Source organism: Perna viridis, chromosome 3 (assembly GCF_037379345.1).
Source record: "Perna viridis isolate PV_CMFRI_1.1 ecotype Kerala chromosome 3, ASM3737934v1, whole genome shotgun sequence".
NCBI lineage: Eukaryota > Metazoa > Mollusca > Bivalvia > Mytilida > Mytilidae > Perna > Perna viridis.
The window spans coordinates 10,147,440-10,154,202 of NC_142447.1; the positions used below are offsets into that span (position 1 = coordinate 10,147,440).

General features: G+C 31.4%; 1 pseudogene; it reads left to right on the forward strand.

The window, feature by feature from the left end:
* The first annotated feature begins 298 nt into the window (after positions 1-298).
* On the forward strand, positions 299-3,483 carry LOC148620957 (uncharacterized; annotated as a pseudogene).
* The last annotated feature ends 3,280 nt before the right edge of the window (positions 3,484-6,763 follow it).

Below are 6,763 nucleotides of genomic sequence, written 5' to 3' on the forward strand. Positions count from 1 at the left end.
ACAATTTTGGCCAATCCCTAAACAAGCAGAAAGTGTTGGAAATGGAGAGCCATTTATTATAGATCTCTTTTATGGTAATTATAAACCTACTAGTATCATAGTATATCTTGAAAAATTAATACAGGAGTTAAATGGAGTGAAATTAAATGGTTTTCGGTTCACGGATCAGAATTGTGGACTTAAATTTACTTCGGTTATATGTGATACTCCTGCAAGAGCATTTATTAAATATGTAAAGCAATTTTAAGGCTATCATGGATACGACAAATGCACTCAAAGTGGGACATTGTTAGGAAAAATGACAAATCCTGATTTAAATTCACCACTTAGATCTGATTTAGAATTTTTAGATAGACTAGATGAAGAGACCCATAAAGGTCCTTCACCCTTTGAAGGAGTAGTAGGTATGATATCACAGTTTTTCTAGGTGTTATTAAAAGAATAATATTGAGATGGTCAAATGGAGATTTAAAAGTTAGAATAGGTGGAACTGTTAGTAAACAAATCTCTTCTCAGTTATATGGTCTTCGACACAACATATCAAGTGAATTTGCAAGGAAACCTAGGGGATTCTCAGAAATAGAGGGATGGAAAGCCACAGCGTTTCGTCAGTTCGTGCATTATACAGGACCAGTAGTCCTGAGAGAATTTGTACATGAAGTAATATACAAACACTTCATGCTACTCTCTGTAACCTTGCATATTCTATTGAATTCCCATCTAGTTAAGGAGTGTAGTGATTATGCTCAAAAGCTGGTATGCACTTTTGTGGAACACTACGGTCAATTATATGGGAAAGAAAACCTTGTGTACAATGTACATAGCCTTCTTCACCTTTCCTTCGACGCCAAAATATTTGGCATGCTTGACAACATTTCTTCATTTCCATTTGAAAATTACCTTATGAAATTGAAAAAAAGATGTGAGAAAGCCAACATTTCCACTACAAAAAGTTGTACGAAGACTTTCTGAAAAACACTCTTAGTAAAAATGATAAATTAGCAATTAAACTCTCACAAGAATATTGTGATGGTCCATTTCCTCAAGACTTTAATACAACTAATTTAAATCAGAGTTTTTGTTAAATCTGAGACAATGTGATAGATTTGTTCGTATCAATGATGAAATATATCAGAAAACATTCTGCAAAAATCTGGCGAGATATATGTAGTGTACAACATATTCACTTCAATACAAAGATTTTTTTATCTACCATTAGATTCATATTTATTGGGAATTTATAGAGTTGACAATTTGAGTAACAGGATTTATGTAAGGTCATTCAATGATGTTCAGACTAAATACATTGTTATGCCATACAAGGATGAATATGTAGCCATGCCCTTACAGACAGTGTTTGGTAGTTTGAAAAAAAGAAATAAAGTGACATGATTAAATTCAGAAATTTGACTATTTATTTTGTTCTAAACGGGGGAGATTATCATGTTGTTGAACTCAAAGATGAGGAAGAAGTTGCTGTTGTACCAAAGCAGTGGCTTAACGGAAAGGACAAGTGTCTTTGGCCTTCTTGGAAATCTGGAAGTAGAATAGAAAAAGCTATTTGGAATAAAGAAGTGCCAGACAGCTCCTTCATTTGTTTTATGTTAAGAGAACCATGTACGAGACAGGTTAAGTACTGTACATGTGTGTTCATTATATTATGAAGGCCGCCATGATGTCCTATAGTTGTCCATCTGTCTGCTTACAATTTTTTGTGAATACTAAAGTATACATTGTTTAACTTAGAATTGCAAATTGTGTCTGTGTAAATATTTTTTACTACCGGGTATATGTAGAACAATCAGGCCTTTGAACATATACTTTAGTGTTTACATGTATATTGTGTTTTGATGTTCATCTAAACATACGATAAGGCCTTATAAGTTTGACGAGATTTTTTTTTAAATCTACATATAAATAGAGTATTTAATTGTTTAATTTACTTTCTCACAAGTACATGTAACAATGTTTTTGGACACTCTCGTAGTCCTGTTTCATTAAATTTCATTTAATTTGTTAGTTAGTGAAAAAAAGTTATTTTCTTTCTATATGATTGAAATTGAACTTCTTACAGATTCCTATTCCAAAGCTTTGCAAAATGTTAAACACGCAGAGAACTGTTCTGACTTACACAGAGAGGAAGAAGATTTGGCCAAAGAAAAGAAAAGGAAAAGACGGTAGTTTTTTTTCAAAGCGCATGTTTCATAGGTGCTAAGTCTACTGCTTTAGGTGAGCGCCTCTAGATAGCAATGAAATATTAAATATCTCCCACTTACATGTCCATGCCAAAGCAAGAGATTTAGTTGCAATTTCTCCAGTCTTAAATTGTAATTGAATTTTCAGCTTAAAATTGTAATATATCACTTCAATTCCTGTCAAGACATGTCCCGAAAGCCAACACTCTTTAATTCCTGCTTTGAGGAGATTTTGAAAGAGATCTTTGGCTTTAGCTTTTTTTAATTAACACCTATGCATGAATATGCCAAACCTGCAGAGTTACTGTCGAAAGTTGAATTGATACCTTCAAGTTTCAAAATGCACCTACCAGTTCAAAAAGTTCAAATGTTTTGTCTTTTACACATGAAGTTCTTTTGTGCTTTAGGTAGTACAATACAGTTAGGTCATTCCTGAAAATTTTGTCTCATTTTGTTGAAATAAAGCTATTTTGAGGCAGTCCGCACAGAAGTTCTAGTTTTTTGTCAAAAAAGTGCATATTTTGAAAATCCGTGGTGTGTGGAGGTTCAAGTCATTTATAAGTAATTTCGTGATTCTAAAAATAAAATCCAGTAGCCATGGTAACATACTGAAAAAAATATTACTGAGTTTTTTTACAACTCAGGGGTGCCTTTCCAAAACTAACAGCCAAATACTATGTTATATAAAATATCAGGCACTTAGACACTACTACAGGATGAAAGTATGCATGGAGTAGGTGGAAAAAATGTAAAAAAAAAGAATAAGACCCTTTTCGATTCATTCTCTCAAAATGTTAGTCCCAAAAGTTCGTGCGAAATAAGGTATTTTGAAAATCAGCCATCTGATGCTGAGGAGAGAACCTATTACCGCAGGAGACAGAAACGTTCCGGATACAATTCTTCATTTAAATTGCACCTGTTTACCATAACATATTATATCTGTCTATGTATAAATGCTTATCTACATTTTAACAATATATCCACCAAATTTCTTTTAAGTTTTACAAAATTTGACGGGGGTAACTTGGTGTGCGAAACAGAGCACCCTTATTAAAAATTCATTAAAATATTTCAGGTATTACCCCTACGTATCTTTAAAAAAATATTTTCATCCGTGCATATAAATTTAAACTTTGCTATAATTTTTTTTTCTAGTCCCACTTCGAAGTACGAGTCTGACTCATTACCGGAAAAGTCTACGTTGAAGAGGAAGGCCAGATCTTCTTCTCCTGAAAGCATTCCTGCTAAACAGAGGAGAAGCATTAGACCACTTCCTGGTCTTGAATAAATACGTACATCTCCAAGGGATTCAAGTACAGCTTCAATTCAGAAAGACCTTGCCTAATCACCTGCAAGACCTTCAGCAGTAAGGAGAGAATTAGAAAAAAAAATTCTGTCACCCTTAAGACCCCAATTACAACAGAAGACATTAACACCAGAGGCCTCTACAGCACCTTCAGAACCCGTGATACGAGTTTCAGGTATATTCCATGTTTTTTCCCATAATTTTCAATTTCGCTGTTAGTATTCATAAATAACAAGTGGTTTTTATAAAAACATTTTTTAATGAGATTTAATGAGTGATTCATTTCAGCATGACAAGCCTTTTTATTGATTTTCTTTTTTAGTTTTTGTACATGAACATGTATAAGTGTAATATGTTCATCATCAGGAGGTATATAGTGTCCATACTGTTCATTGGTCTATCTGTACATCTGCAGTTGTAATCCACAACCTTCTCAAACTGATGAGAGAATTTCACAAATTCTTTATCAAATGATACCATTGTGTACCATCTATTTAGTTTTTCCCCATCGGTTCTATGGAGGGGAGCATGAGTATCAACAAATGAGCTTTGTTCACAGTTTTTCTAGTTATCATATCTAGTATTTGAAGAGAGATGTAAATTCAGTAGTAATTATGTTTTATCTAAAATTGTCATGGTTTAAGATCTGGTTAATCTATTGAAATTTTCAATGCTTTAGTTAAATGATGCAGAAAACATTTCATTGAATTTGTAAGGAGTCATTTGAAAAAAAAATGTTCATTTCTTTGGAATGTTTAAAACATATATAATTGATTATTTTTCTCTTTTTATCTCAAGCCACTTTTTTGTACTTATAAAATTTATTCTACTTTTCATTTATGTACTTTTAGCATTAGTTTAATTGTTTGTTTTATGGTGTATGTTACTGACCCATCTAAATCAAACAAAACTTTACACTCTGTTTCTGTGTGTAGGTAGGTAATACATCTTGGGACAATTGGGAGCGACTCCATAAAGGAGAGCACTAGGAGAGTGTTAAAATATTGCTTTACCAATACTTTGTCCGTTTTATTTAACTGGTCAGGACTAAGAAAGCCTGTGGAAAAAGCAGAATGGCAGTTGTGTTAAAAAGTATGTTCTAGTAATTATTTTCATTTTGATCAAAATAAACACATATGGACTGATCATGCAAATGAAAAAGTCATCACTTAGAATCAGTTATTGTACATTAACATTTGATACCCCAGTAAGTGGGTGATATATTAGAATCATATTGTCTGTTTTTTGTTTAGTCTATCCATCCAAATTTCTTGCAATTGTCTTGGCTTCCTATGGATGGATTGATTTCAAATTTGTTGTAATGCATCATATAGATGGGGCGTGCATTGTAAGCTATTTTTGGTTGCTTTACACTATCGACTTTCTGTATGAGTGGGGTATACCTAGTACAAAGAATGTTAACTCCACATTTTTCATTACTAATTATAATTTGACTTGGGTTGTTTCAAGCTCCACTGTGCAATACATTTATCCACAATGAAACTTTCATGATTTTATCATAGAAAATAATTGTATCCATCAAATTTAGTATTTGATATCAAACCAAATTAATATGTTTACTACATTTTGTATATTAAAGAAAAAACTTGTTGCAAATGCAAATGACAATGATATTGAAACTGTAGCAAAAGATTAGTTCCGTTACTCAAAAGGTCTGGAAGGGAGAAGGAAGAAAAGATTAATGGAAAAACAAGTTAGGGTTGTGCCAGTTGAACCAGTTGAGCCAGTTGAAATAGACTAACAAAAGAAATATGAATGTATTTTATTAGGTTTTTAACTCCGGAAAAATGTTAAAGCTTCTTTACCTTTCTTATATAAGATTAGCATGTTGAACTTGGCCAATATTTTTTTCACTTTATGCTCTAGACAGTACATAATTTGTGTTATCTGTAACTTGAAAAGTATTGAACTTTTTTTTAAACCTTTCACTGTATTTGTATACATGAAACCATATTGGGATCCACAAAATATACATGGATGATTTAGGGTTCTTTTATTGATAAGGCAGATTGGAATCTGTTACAAATAAAATTAATTGACCCTGTAATACAATAAAATACTTTAAGTACAGAGAAAAGGAAGATAACTCTATTTTTTAAATAAAGAACATATTCAGTCAACCTGTACAATATTGATAGAATAAAATATAGATTATGTTTTCATGTATTTGTCTGTCTCTAAGACTCAATATATCTTGCGTCTACATGTATGAATTATAATTATTCATGATTGACATAAATCTCATACCAATATAATTTTGTAACTTCTGACATAATAGTATTCTGTACAGATCTCTTATACTCTATTAATTGTATGCAACATGTAAGATTTAAAATAACAGCAAAACATAAGTTTGCCAAACATTGCCACAAATGGTATGTTAACACAAAAAATTATAATAAAAACACAACTTACTGCTTACCTCTCAAATAGATGAAAAGGTCAGGTTAACTGTCTGGTATAATACAGTATGACACATCATACAAAACCTTAAGCAAATATATGTTTCATAACTGATGTGTTCATGGAATAATAATAACATTCATTACAAACACGAAACACTTTGAGTACATCATTAAATAAAAATATTATTTAACATATTAAAATTTAACCATTTAATCAATTATTTATATCCTATTTATTTATAAGAAATCACATTCATTCAAGATTTGTCTCTTTTGAAACTTTTGGTTTAATAGCTCAATTATTAACTATTTTAAATATTTATAATCATTTATATCATTTTGTCTCTTTAAATGGTTTAAATAGATTTTACTCATTCACTCAGTTCATTTTCATACTGCAAATTCATTCTCAAATTCAAACTAAACATTCAACCTCATACTAGCTGCTCAGTTAAGACAAAGTTATTTCAGTGGGATAAAGTGCTAGAAATATAGAAACAAACCTCAAATACAAGTTCCAGAAACTCAGCAATACAACTAAACTTCCAAAGTAGATTTATGTTGAAATACTAGTCAGAAATTATAGACTAAGTTATAAAAATCTCAAGGAAATCAATATGTCTGCCATCCAGCTCAGCAAACTCAAAGAGAATAATACTCACATTCCAAAGGAAACCCCAAAGAGAATTTTAAAGTACATGTGACCTGAATTGACCAATAAATAAAAGAGAAATTAAGAGTTCTATAAATAGCTCATCAGCTGATAGGTAAATCAATCAGTCAAAGTAAATGATTATCAATTACACTGATACAAGTAACAATATGTATACATTTTA